This window comes from Oryx dammah, unplaced genomic scaffold (assembly GCF_014754425.2).
Source record: "Oryx dammah isolate SB20612 unplaced genomic scaffold, SCBI_Odam_1.1 HiC_scaffold_16, whole genome shotgun sequence".
In the NCBI taxonomy this organism is placed as follows: Eukaryota; Metazoa; Chordata; class Mammalia; order Artiodactyla; family Bovidae; genus Oryx; species Oryx dammah.
In genome coordinates this window covers 36,781,565-36,794,761 of record NW_024070200.1, presented here as the reverse complement: position 1 = coordinate 36,794,761, position 13,197 = coordinate 36,781,565, and the positions used below count along the sequence as shown (strand labels likewise).

At 36.2% G+C, this 13,197-nt stretch overlaps 1 protein-coding gene across 1 annotated transcript in view; it reads right to left on the bottom strand.

Moving 5' to 3' along the window:
* Nucleotides 1-10,734, bottom strand: part of PEAK1 (pseudopodium enriched atypical kinase 1) — a 170,937-nt gene extending 160,203 nt beyond the window's left edge. The window contains exons 1-2 of the mRNA XM_040257307.1: nucleotides 10,636-10,734; nucleotides 4,205-4,367 (exon numbers count right to left, since the gene is read on the bottom strand). The gene's annotated coding sequence lies outside the window, so the exon portion shown is untranslated. The remainder of the gene's footprint in view (nucleotides 1-4,204; nucleotides 4,368-10,635) is intronic.
* Between the last annotated feature and the right edge of the window lie 2,463 nt (nucleotides 10,735-13,197).

The window sequence follows — 13,197 nt, the reverse complement described above, 5'->3', positions numbered from 1 at the left end:
ATACTTTGGCCACCTCATGCAAAGAGTTGACTCATTGGAAAAGACTCTGATGCTGGGAGGGATTGGGGGCAGGAGGAGAAGGGGACGACAGAGGATGAGATGGCTGGATGGCATCACTGACTCGATGGACATGAGTTTGGGTAAACTCCGGGAGTTGGTGATGAACAGGGAGGCCTGGTGTGCTGTGATTCATGGGGTCACAAAGAGTCGGACATGATTGAGCGACTGAACTAAACTGAACTGATATCTTTAATATGTTGAGTCTTGATAAGTTTTGTCATTTTAAACTTTGATAATACATTAATGTACTTAGTGAAAGTGCTCAGTCCTGTCTGACTCTTTGCAACCCCATGGCATATACAGTCCAGGAATTCTCCAGGCCAGAATACTGGAGTGGGTAAGAATACTTAAGGACTCTCAGAACTCAACAGTTAAAACAATCAATTCAAAAATGGGCAACAGACATGAAAAACTATTTCACCTTTCCCTTCTCCAGGGGATCTTCCCAACCCAGGGACTGAACCCAGGTCTCCTGCATTGTGGGCAGATTCTTTACCAGCTGGGCCACAAGGGAAGCCCTAGAATACTGGAGTGGGTATCCTATCCCTTCTCCAGCGGATCTTCCCATCCCAGCAATTGACCTGGGATCTCCTGCATTGCAGATGGATTCTTTACTAACTGAGCTATCAGGGACGTTTTCTACAATTAGAATAAGAACTACCTATTTGAAAAAGACTATATATGAATTTAACAGAAAATGTATGCCACTACTATATTGAAATAGATAAACAACAAGAAGGTACTATAGCACAGGAAACTCTGATCAATATTCTGTAATAACATAAATGGGAAAATAACCTGAAAAAGAACAGATACATGAATATGTGTAACTGAATCACTTTGCTGTACACCTGAAACTATACTGTTAATAAACTATGCTCCAATATAAAATAAAAATTCAAGATGAACTCGTCTCCAAATTCACTACTATTTTTGTTAATATCAGCAACTGAGACTGAAAAACAATGAAGAATTTTCTTAGGATAAAGAGAAAGGCACATAAGACTTTAAGGGAGGACAGCTAAGTAAACAGGCCAGTTTTACATTTTTTCCTCACCTATGTTTCCCTTCTCTGTCCTCTGTCTCTATCTCAGATAAATGTGGGTCTAATGATATCATCTTCAAGTATCTTTTCTATTAAATAATAACTACTACTTTAAGAACATAATTAGAACAATGAGAAATCACAGACAGAATAAAATTGATGTTGTAAAAGAAAAATAGTATCTTAAGGGAACATAATTTCACAAAACTGAAATGAGAATGCTGCTAATAATAAGACCTCTCCTTATCTACCACTGGGTAAATAAAAATTTTAACAAGTTGAAGTTTTGAAGTATTGAATGTTTATAAACTAGAATAAACTCCTGGTTAAGAGTTCAGGTTATGGAGCTGACTCTACATTGAACTAGCAACTTGATGCAGGGCAATTTAAATAACTTCTTTGAGAATGTGTTTCCTCATATGTAAGATGGAGATATTTAATAATATGACCTATGTCAAATAGAGTGGTGAAGCCTCAGATAATGCATATTAAACACTAATCCCAATGTTTCACGTATGGTAATCACTCAGTACACATTAATTACTATTATGTTAAATTCTTATTTGTCTGGGCAAATTATACCTAGGCTTCCCTCCATAAGGACAGTTTTCCTAAAAGGAGCCTCTTAAGCTTTATGAGTTTAAGATTCTTTATAGATACATTATTTGCAGTGGTCTTACCATCTGCAAGCATATACTCTATCCCCAAGAATCATAATTCTAAGCGAATGAACTTAGATAAAACTGGGTGTTCAATTCAACTTTAACATAGCTAGAACATTATCTTTTACATTTTAGCCTATTCAGGGTGGCCATGATAGTTTGTACAGTTAGAAATGTGAATTTCTAATTTAGAAGTTCTGTCAGTTGCACAGTCAGAAGCCTGATTCCATTCCCTCATCAAAAGCCACAATAGATTTAGGATTCTGGAGGCACTCAGCTTAGATGGGACCAGAAAAAATAAGTAATATGTAATTCAGGTAGTCTCGTGCATGTGAATTATATGACTTCTGAACTGGACTTGATGGGAGAATGAAGGCAATATTTTTATTTTGTAGAGAGGTCAAGTTCTAATTTAATTTGATCCTTGTTAATATTATGACCCTAAAAAACAAATTTGGTAGTGAAAAAAGTGAAATTATTGATTAGAAAAAGCCACTCCCTGTGGATTTCAATGATCCTATCCATGGTTACCAAAAATCACTGTGAAAGGGAGGGTTAGTCGCTCAGTCATGTCTGACTCTGCGACCGCATGGACTGTACCCCTGCAGGCTCCTCTATCCATGGAATTCTCCAGGCATGAATACTGGAATGGGTTGCCATTTCCTTCTCCAGGGAATCTTCTCCACCCAGGGATCGAGCTCGGGTCTCCTGGATTATAGGCACATTCATAACCATCTGACCCACAAGAGAAGCCCTCCAAATCACTGAGAGATGAATTTAAATGGAAATAAATGTTTGGTAAGGAGTGGTAAATGTATCACAATAAAAACTTTGACAATATTGTTTGTTTTGGGTTCATTAATGAAGCTGTGGTTATACAAGGTTATAGAATCAGATACAATCAAATGGATAAAGAAAACTTAGATCATTAGTGGAGAAGACATGGAAGTTTGCTGACTTTCTTTTTTCTTTTAGCTATACCACGTGGCTTGTGGGATCTTGGATCCTTGACCAGGGATAGAACCCAGGCCCAGGGCAGTGAAAGTGCTGAGTACTAAGCACTGGACCTCCAGGGAATTCCCCAGTGACTTTCTATGTACTATTTGCTTGTATAACTGAATATTCAGCACTTTAAGTTTTGCTACATTTCAAAAGTTACTTTCTTCAACTTTGTATAATTTTTTAATAGTTGAGGACTAGAAAGAATTTGCTCAATATTTTAAAAATGCTAAATGCTGGGAGATGGTGACAAGCATATGGAAATTCCTAACTATGCCATAAGTAGAAGTTTAACCAATAATTGAATAATTTAAAAAAAATCAATGTTAAGGTATTTCCTATCCAGGTTAATGTTAGCACAGGGAACACTCCTTACATACTACTTATCCTGGGTTACACTTACCAATATAAATCATTTTCCTGAAATAATAGGTCCTACATTCCTTTGAATCATTTGGATTAGTCATTGATTAGGACTGTATTTGATTTTTCACATGTTCTGATTTCACAGTAAAGACCCAGTTTTATTCAACTGCATTCATTCACTACCAAGACACAATGACTCAAGTAAGCAAACGGTTATTCCTGAAAACCAAATTAATAGACTTTTCCAATGAACAAAAGTTCTAATTGCTCACTAGGATGCCATTATAGTTGCAAACATTTGAGTTTTTACAAAACATGTTGAAACAATTTTGGTCTAAGATCAAGGAGATTTGAGAAGACTGACAAAGAATTTTAAGTCTTTCTATAATTGCTTTCCACTCTACTTACAATGTAACAATCACTGTGATTTCACAATAAGAAATAATTCTATAATTTTTTCAAACTTCTCTCTCCTTTTCCATTTTGGATCCTTGTGTCTTTTTTTTTTTTTTTTTAATGACAGCATACTTAAAACCTGGTGTCTTTTATAACCCTAAATTCCTGAGAAGGAGGGGGAGAGGATAAAATAAAGATTAAATTAAAATAAGATGTCAGATATGAAAGGAAAAAGATCAAGAGACCAGATGTCACATAAGGAAACTAAAAAAATAATATGAAATAAAGTTCAGAAAATAAGATTATAAAACAATTTCACATGTGATAGAATACTACCATTTATGTTGCCCGAGTTGCTTTTATGAAAAGAAAAAATATTTGGCAAAGGATAGACCTGTAAGTATACTAATACTATGCCATATTCTTACTCAAATAAGCTTATCTGTTTCTATGTTAAGAAGTTGATAACCTGGGGGAAAAAACAACAATTCTTTTGGCTAATATCAGGGTCAAGCATTAAAAGAGAAAATAAAATCCTAACTATGCTAAATAAGTTATAAAATTATCAGCTATCTGCACTTTGGTATTTGTTAAGGTAAATATTTAAAGTTAAAAAAAAATCCTTTCAAGTGATCTAAAGTTCTTGGTGGAAACATGATATGAGAATTCTGGTTACCACTTAAATTTGAAGTACTTCATCCATTTCGGTGACAAAGGTGGTTTTAGCAGCTATAATTACATTCCTTTAAATTTCAAAGTGCTTTGGGTCCTTCCAAGATGAATGAATGTCCTTTCTTCCTTGCCTCTCATTCCTTATTTTCTGAAGATAGTGGTGATTACTGCAAGAGAACAGCACAAAATAGAGCTAAACTGGAGAGGTAAACTAGTTTTAAATATATTGGACATTTTCTTTCATTTAGGATATTCTTAATTTTACCCCTACTCAATAGTTAAAATTGGACTTATTTGTTTAAGAAGTAACTTCCTTACTTAGGAAGTGACATGGATAGAATCTTACACACTCAAGAACTATCCATGACATACCCAAGAATCAAGCAACTTATATGAATCAAACTAGTACTGACGCATTTGAAGCTTTTTAAGACTCATTTGATCGTCTTCATATATTTCTATTTTTGGCTACAAATAAAAGAATATGAAACATAAAATTCTACTTCACCTTCATAAAAATTCAATTCTAAGTGACAATATCCAACTTTGATATAGCCTCTGTCAAATATGAGTGTATTTATCTCCAATTACAAAAATTTCTCTAGCCATTTTGCAGTTTTACTTTAGGTTTAAGTATAAAATTATATTTATAATTTGGCATACAAAATATCACTTAAGATTAAAATAATAAATTCCTATCTATTTCTGACTCTAGAGCACCTATTACATGTACGTTTAAACAGGCCCAACTCCTCATTTGCTTTTTCTATAACACTAAATACAAGGAAAATAACTAGAAGAGTTAAGAAAGAAAAAGATAATGTGAAAACTTTTAAATGATTCCAGATTGCACTTACATACTGTAGAATTGAACCTTTCAGTAGATTTTAAGACAACAAAGGCACATTTTAAAAAGGACACTTCTGTGCAACATCAAACAATATCTAACTCTGACATAGCTAGGTTATTCATGATGAAAACAATATCCAGTATTCTTACAGTGTTTATGTCTATCATTTCAAGTGGTGTATAACAATGATGGGTGTCATGTAGGAGAAATATTACCAAGAAATATATATATAGCACTAAAGTCATGTCCAACTCTCTACAACCCCATGGACTGCAAGATGCCAGCTTCCTCTTTCACTATTTCCCAGAGTCTGTTCAAAGCCCAGTATCACAAAAACAGTGGCAAAATCAGTTATTCTTGTTTCCATTATGAGTTTTTAAAGAAGAAAAATGAAATCAATGCCTATTTTATTTTGAAATTTGAATATGAAAAGAAATTGAACTTACAGACATACAAATAGTGATAACCTAGAAAAGTACTTTGTGAGAGAGAAGGTAAGTGATTTCCCATGGGTAAGTGTTGGTTAGTGACAAAACTGAAATGAGAACCTACATTGCCTTACTCTTTCCTAATGCAGTGATCTATTATCCTCTTATAATCTACCTTGCATTCCTTGAAATAGTCTTTTTCTGAATGCTTTATTCTTCTGTGTTTGGTAGAACTCAAACTTTAAATTTGAAATATCCCCTCAAAAACTTCTCATGTCTGCTATTACCTTCCACTAGGCCCTATGGAGTCTCCTCCACCTGTGAACCTAAGTAATCAGCCAAAGATTTGAAAGGAAAGATATGCAAATTTTGAGGGTGCCTACTCTCTCCTTTCTAGGGATGTTCACCACTGAATTCCAGAACAACTGGTATGATTTGACTAGGGTTGTATGTTAGATGGTAGTAACCAATCAACCAATTGTAGGTTGTAGGTTAGATGGTAGTAACCAAACAACCAATCGAATTCCTGATTGTGATTATTTTATCCTGATTATGTGGCAGAATGTCTTTGTAGGAAATGCACTCTAGAGTATTCAGTGGTGATGCAGTATAATGTCAGCAACTCACTCTCAAGTGATTCAGGAAAAATTATCTGTATCATTCTTATAATTTGCATATAAATTTGGTATTATTATAATGTAAAAGAAAAAAATTAATATATCAGTACAGCTGCTGCTGCTAAGTCACTTCAGTCGTGTCCAACTCTGTGCGACCCCATAGACGGCAGCCCACCAGGCTCTGGCGTCCCTGGGATTCTCCAGGCAAGAAGAACACTGGAGTGGGTTGCCATGTCCTTCTCCAGTGCATGAAAGTAAAAAGTGAAAGTGAAGTCGCTCAGTCGTGTCCGACTCTTAGTGACCCCATGGACTGCAGCCTACCAGGCTCCTCCGTCCATGGGATTTTCCAGGCAAGAGTACTGGAGTGGGGTGCCGTTGCCTTCTCCGAATATATCAGTACATCAGTCACATTTCCAAAATGTCTTCTGTAGACGTCTGATACAACTAAATGTTTAACGAAAAAGTAGTTCTATATAGTGAAATAAATTTGGGTAAATGTACTCGTATTCCTTCTTGGTGATTCACTATACACATTAGCCTATCAGATATTCCTACAAATCACACCTTAGGCATACTTTCATTTATTCATCCTTCCAACCACATAAATTATACTTAAGGCCTACTATATGAAAGGAAATGTTCTAAGTAGTAGAGATAGACACACAATAGGGAAGGCAAGATCTCTCCTCTCAGAGAGCCAACATTTTAATACAGAAAGAGACGAGTCAGTAAATGAACAAACTAATTTTAGATGGTGATAAATACATCGAAGAAAATAAAACTGGGTGTTACAAGCTGGGAAGGTGGAGGTGCTGTTTGACACAGTGTATAAAGGAAGGCCCTCAGGAGAGATGATGCTCAGGTTGAAATGAGCCAGACATGGAAAAATTTAGGAGGCGAATTTTCCAGACATAGGAAGACATACATGTTGTAAGACAGGAATAAACTTATAATGCTCATGGGAAACAGTTTCTAAATTATCAAAATAATGAAATAGGAATTTTTGAGAAATATCTCTTAGGTACCATATCCCTCAAAATACATGAGAAAATTGGCCATATTTTAAAACTATTGACTCCTATGTAACAACAACAATAAAATAACAATTACTAAAAACTCTTAACCTATTTTTTTTTTTAACTAACTACATGAATTCTCTTTGGATGACAATTTTCTATTATTTCAAAGCTTCTTTCAGAACTAATTCTTATTTTATAATTGAGTGAAAAGATTATTCTCTCTCTGCATGTAAAATGAAATGAATTCCCTGCTTTCCCCTCCCCTGGATGATGTACCAGAGTGTTGGGAAAACTTCATGAAGACATGTAGACATGAAAAGTATTCCCCGAAGGCATATGGAGCTATGTTACTACCCACTCACTGAGGCAACAGCAGCATATATTATACTTAAATTCTCTTCTAGAACTTTGACAGCACTGGATTTTGCACATTGCTAAAGACCAACTTCAATTATAAACCTTAACGAAAAAAAAAAAAATAAACCTTAACGAAGGAAAATACTCTTAATCATTCACAGGATTCCCTGGTGGTTCAGACAGTAAAGAATCAGTGGGCAATGCAGGAGACCCATGTTTGATCCCTGGGTCGCAAAGATCCCCTGGAGAAGGAAATGGATACCCATGCCGGTATTCTTGCCTGGAGAACCCCATGGACAGAGAAGCCTGGCAAGGTACAGTCCATAGGGTCGCAAAGAGTCAGACACATTGAGCAACTGTCACTTTTGCTTTCAATCATTCAAGGGATAATTGTATATATAAAACTGAACAAAATCATCCACTGCACGTATCAATACTGCTGTACATATTAGAAAAACTCTGAGTAGTCTAAGAGGGGACTGGACCAGCATGCTAAGCTACATTAGGTGGAAAAAAGAGATTATGCTTTAAAATGTATTTTGTGTTCTAACTGGCTAACAGGGATACGTGGAAGATGATCAAGAAGCAAAGGTGATGAAGGGAAAAGTATATTCTCAAAACTATGAAGTAAGAAGAAAAATCCCTAGATCTTGAGTAGGGAAAACGACTAGACCATTCAGGTGTGACCTAAATCAAATCCCTAACGATTATACAGTGGAAGTGAGAAACAGATTTAAGGGACTAGATCTGAGAGACAGAGCGCCTGATGAACTATGGACGGAGGTTCGTGACATTGTACAGGAGACAGGGATCAAGACCATCCCCATGGAAAAGAAATGCAAAAAAGCAAACTGGCTGTCTAAGGAGACCTTACAAATAGCTGTGAAAAGAAGAGAAGCAAAAAGCAAAGGAGAAAAGGAAAGATATAAGCATCTGAATGCAGAGTTCCAAAGAATAGCAAGGAGAAATAAGAAAGCCTTCCTCAGCGATCAGTGCAAAGAAATAAAGGAAAACAACAGAATGGGAAAGACTAGAGATCTCTTCAAGAAAATTAGAGACACCAAGGGAACATTTTATGCAAAGATGGGCTCAATAAAAGACAGAAATGGTATGGATCTAACAGAAGCCGAAGATATTAAGAAGAGGTGGCAAGAATACACAGAAGAACTGTACAAAACAGATCTTCACAACCCAGATAATCACAATGGTGTGATCACTCACCTGGAGCCAGACATCCTGGAATGTGTAGTCAAGCGGGCCTTAGGAAGCATCACTACGAACAAAGCTAGTGGAGGTGATGGAATTCCAGTTGAGCTATTTCAAATCCTGAAAGATGGTACTGTGAAAATGCTGCACTCAATATGCCAGCAAATTTGGAAAACTCAGCAGTGGCCACAGACCTGGAAAAGGTCAGTTTTCATTCTAATCCCAAAGAAAGGCAATGCCAAAGAATGTTCAAACTACCACACAATTGCACTCATCACACATGCTAGCAAAGTTATGCTCCAAATTCTCCAAGCCAGGCTTCAACAATATGTGAACTGTGAAATTCCAGATGTTCAAGCTGGTTTTAGAAAAGGCAGAGGAACCAGAGATCGAATTGCAAACATCCGCTGGATCATGGAAAAAGCAAGAGAGTTCCAGAAAAACATCTATTTCTGCATTATTGACTATGCCAAAGCCTTTGACTGTGTGGATCACAATAAACTGTGGAAAATTCTGAAAGAGATGGGAATACCAGGTCACCAGAGAAATCTGTATGCAGGCCTCCTGAGAAATCTGTATGCAGGCAGGTCAGGGAGCAACAGTTAGAACTAGACATGTAACAACAGACTGGTTCCAAATAGGAAAAGGAGTATGTCAAGGCTGTATATTGTCACCCTGCTTATTTAACTTCTATGCAGAGTACATCATGAGAAACGCTGGGCTGGAAGAAACACAAGCTGGAATCAAGATTGCTGGGAGAAATATGAATAACCTCAGATATGCAGATGACACCACCCTTATGGCAGAAAGTGAAGAACTAAAGAGCCTCTTGATGAAAGTGAAAGAGGAGAGTGAAATAGCTGGCTAAAAGCTCAACATTCAGAAAACAAAGATCATGGCATCTGGTCCCATCACTTCATGGCAAAGAGATGGAGAAACAGTGGAAACAGTGGCAGACTTTATTTTTTTGGGCTACAAAATCACTGCAGATGGTGATTGCAGCCATGAAATAAAAAGATGCTTACTCCTTGGAAGAAAAGTTATGACCAACCTAGATAGCATATCCAAAAGCAGAGACATTACTTTGCCAGCAAAGGTCCATCTAGTCAAGGTTATGGTTTTTCCAGTAGTCATGTATGGATGTGAGAGTTGGACTGTGAAGAAAGCTGAGCGCCAAAGAATTGATGCTTTTGAACTTGGTATTGGAGAAGACTCTTGAGAGTCCCTTGGACTGCAAGGAGATCCAACCAGTCCATCCTAAAGGAAATCAGTCCTGAATATTCATTGGAAGTGCTGATTTTGAAGCTGAAAGTCCAATACTCTGGCCACCTGATGCAAAGAGGTGACTCATTTGAAAAGGAAAGATTGAAGGCAGGAGGAGAAGGGGACGACAGAGGATGAAATTGTTGGATGGCATCACTGACTCAATGGATATGAGTCTGAGTAGACTCTGGGAGTTGGTGATGGACAGAGAAGCCTGGTGTGCTGCAGTACATGGGGTCTCAAAGAGTCGGACACAACTGAGCGACTGAACTGAACTGACTGTTAGTGGGGACACCATTAAGTAAAAAATGACATAATGCTGGGGGACCTTTTGTTTATGAGCACAGGGCAACTTCATCACTAAATAACTAAATTCAGGTTACATATATGCTAATTTTGAAACATTAGTAAGGTAGGCATATTGAAACAAAATAAGAACAAATGAATTTAATCTTGCATAATTTAAAAGAGAAAAGGTGCCAGTTTGAGAGTATGGTAACTTAGGCATTAGCCCAAATTCTCCATTAACTAAGGATCCACTGGTATAATCTTTGCCATTAAAAAATCTATCAAAGCCCTACAGGCTCAGGAGTGTGCCATCTTATTTACTTTGCCCTTTAACAGTAGAGAATGTTTAAGTAAAAATATTACTAAGAATTAAACCATAACAGTCCAACAGGTATCCTGAAGCTTACCTGGGAGCTTTTTAATCGTATAGCACAGCGACTGTCAAACTATGAGTCAGGGGCCAAGTCTGACCAGCCACCCGTTTATGCATGACCTGCAAGGCAAGAATGTAGTTTTTACATGTTAAAATAGCTGGGAAAAAAGATCAAAAGAATAAAAATATCTTGAGGTGTAAAAATTACATGAAATTCAAATTTCATTTTCTATAGATAAAGTTTTATCACAACGCAACCAGCATATTAAAAAATGTATCATCTGTGGCCGCTTTTGTACTGCAAAGGGAGAGCTGAATTGTTGCAACAAGGACTGTATGGCCCACAAAGTCTAAAACATACACTATCTGGCTCTTCCCAGATAACATTTGCCAGTTCCTGATATAAAATACACAATTATGCTCTAAAATGACAGGATTTACATTTCAAAATACTAGATCAAATGGTTCATTTTGGTCCTTATCTCCCAGTATAATAGTCTTTCATGTTTCTAGTGAAATATTAAGTAATAATCTTATATTTAAAATGACTATGCCATAATATTGAGAGAATTTTTGTATACCCAAAAATCCACTTTCCTGATTTATGAAATTTATTAGGCATGATAAATCATTTTCTTTGGGTCAGCTTCTGATTTAAAGTGTGCAGGGGAATCTCTGAATTGAAAAATAATTAATAGTTTCAACAGTTGACACAAAATCATTTATAATAATACTGAGAAGTGAATAAAATGTTGTTATATAAAAAGTAATAATTGCTTGAGAGTTTCAGAATTTTATAAACTGTTTTAGCATTAAAACTAATTTTAGAATGATTCAACTTCTGCTTTTGAGGCCTTGAGTAGGTAAACAGTCCAGAATAATCCTCCCACTGAAAACAACTAGAACACCATATAAAGTACAGGAGGGGACTATTTTCAGACACAGGCAGTGTAGGACTTATGGTCCCTGAGAAAAGGGAAGTAAAGAAGGCAAGCCCTACCATCATCCAAGGCTCTCAGCCAGGAAGCAACTCCAGTATAGCAGAAAGAACCAAAATAGAGCCTGGCTATCTTACTGACTTAAGGAGACAGAGAAAACAGTACCAGGAGGTCAAGGAAGCTAGAATTTATGGAGTAGAGTTCCAAAGAGCAGGGAAAGAGTTCCAGTAATTTAAATGAGGATTCCCTTGAATATTTAGCTGTTAAAAACCTGTACATGAGAAGGGTAAAATTTCTTGAGACCAGCCAAGAAGAACTTGTAAGGAAAAAAAGCTACCAGGGAGTTCTAAAACAAAAAATTCTCAGAGCTGACACAGGGCCAAAATTTCAACATGTTCCCCTCCAGCAAGAAGGGATGAACCTCACTGAATATTCCTGGCTATTAAAAATGCTTCCAATTAAAATAAATAAATTAAAAAAAAAATGACCCCAGAAGGCCTACATACAGAAACGGGGGGAAATAGTCCTAGAATAAAAGTTACTCTAGACCCTCCTGAAAGAAGCTTGGAAGCCTAGAAAGATCAAATGAATAAGCAATTTAAAATACCTACTAGGAAAAAATCTAATACACTTTAAAGGAATACCACAAAAATAGAAAACTCAACATGTAAAATTCACAAATATATGACATTCAATTAGAAATTACTGGACGCACAAAGAAGTAAGAGAATGTGGCCTATAACCAGAAAAATACCTGTCAACACAACAGACCAAAAATGACAGACATGATAGAATTAACAAGTAAAGACATTTTTAAAGGGCATTATGAGTATGCATCATATAAACGAAAATAGGAACATAGTGAAGAGAGAAGTGAAGTATTTTTAAAATATTTAAAAAATATTTTAAAAAATACCCAAAGAGAACTTCTAGAGATTACATATATATATATATCAGTTCAGTTCAGTTCAGTCGCTCAGTCATGTCCAACTCTTTGCAACCCCATGAATCGCAGCACGCCAGGTCTCCCTGTCCATCTCCAACTCCCGGAGTTCACTTAAAACTCATGTCCATTGAGTCGGTGATGCCATCCAGCCATCTCATCCTCTGTCGTCCCGTTCTCCTCCTGCCCCCAATCCCTCCTAGCATCAGGGTCTTTTCTAATGAGTCAACTCTTCACATGAGGTGGCCAAAGTATTGGAGTTTCAGCTTTAGCATCAGTCCTTCCAATGAACACCCAGGACTGATCTCCTTTAGGATGGACTGGTTTTACATATATATAATACATATATGAAAATTTCACTGGATAAAATAAGCACTCACGGCAGAAAAAAAAAAATCAATGAACTTGAAGAGTAATATAATCTATCCAAAATGAAGTTCAGAGAGTAAAAGATGACTGTGAGACGAAGATAACTGTCTTAAATGTATTACATTATTTTTAAAAAGTGGTATAAAATTATTTGATAGTAGAATGGAATAACAGGCATATTATAAATCCTAGAGCAACTATTAAAATAAGTCAATAAAGAGAAGAACAAAATAAACAAATAAAGGAATAAAACAATAGAGAAAATTAAATGGATTCCAAAAGTATAATTAATTTAAAAAATGGTTATTAGAAAACAAATGGCAAGATGGTAGATTTAAACCCGACC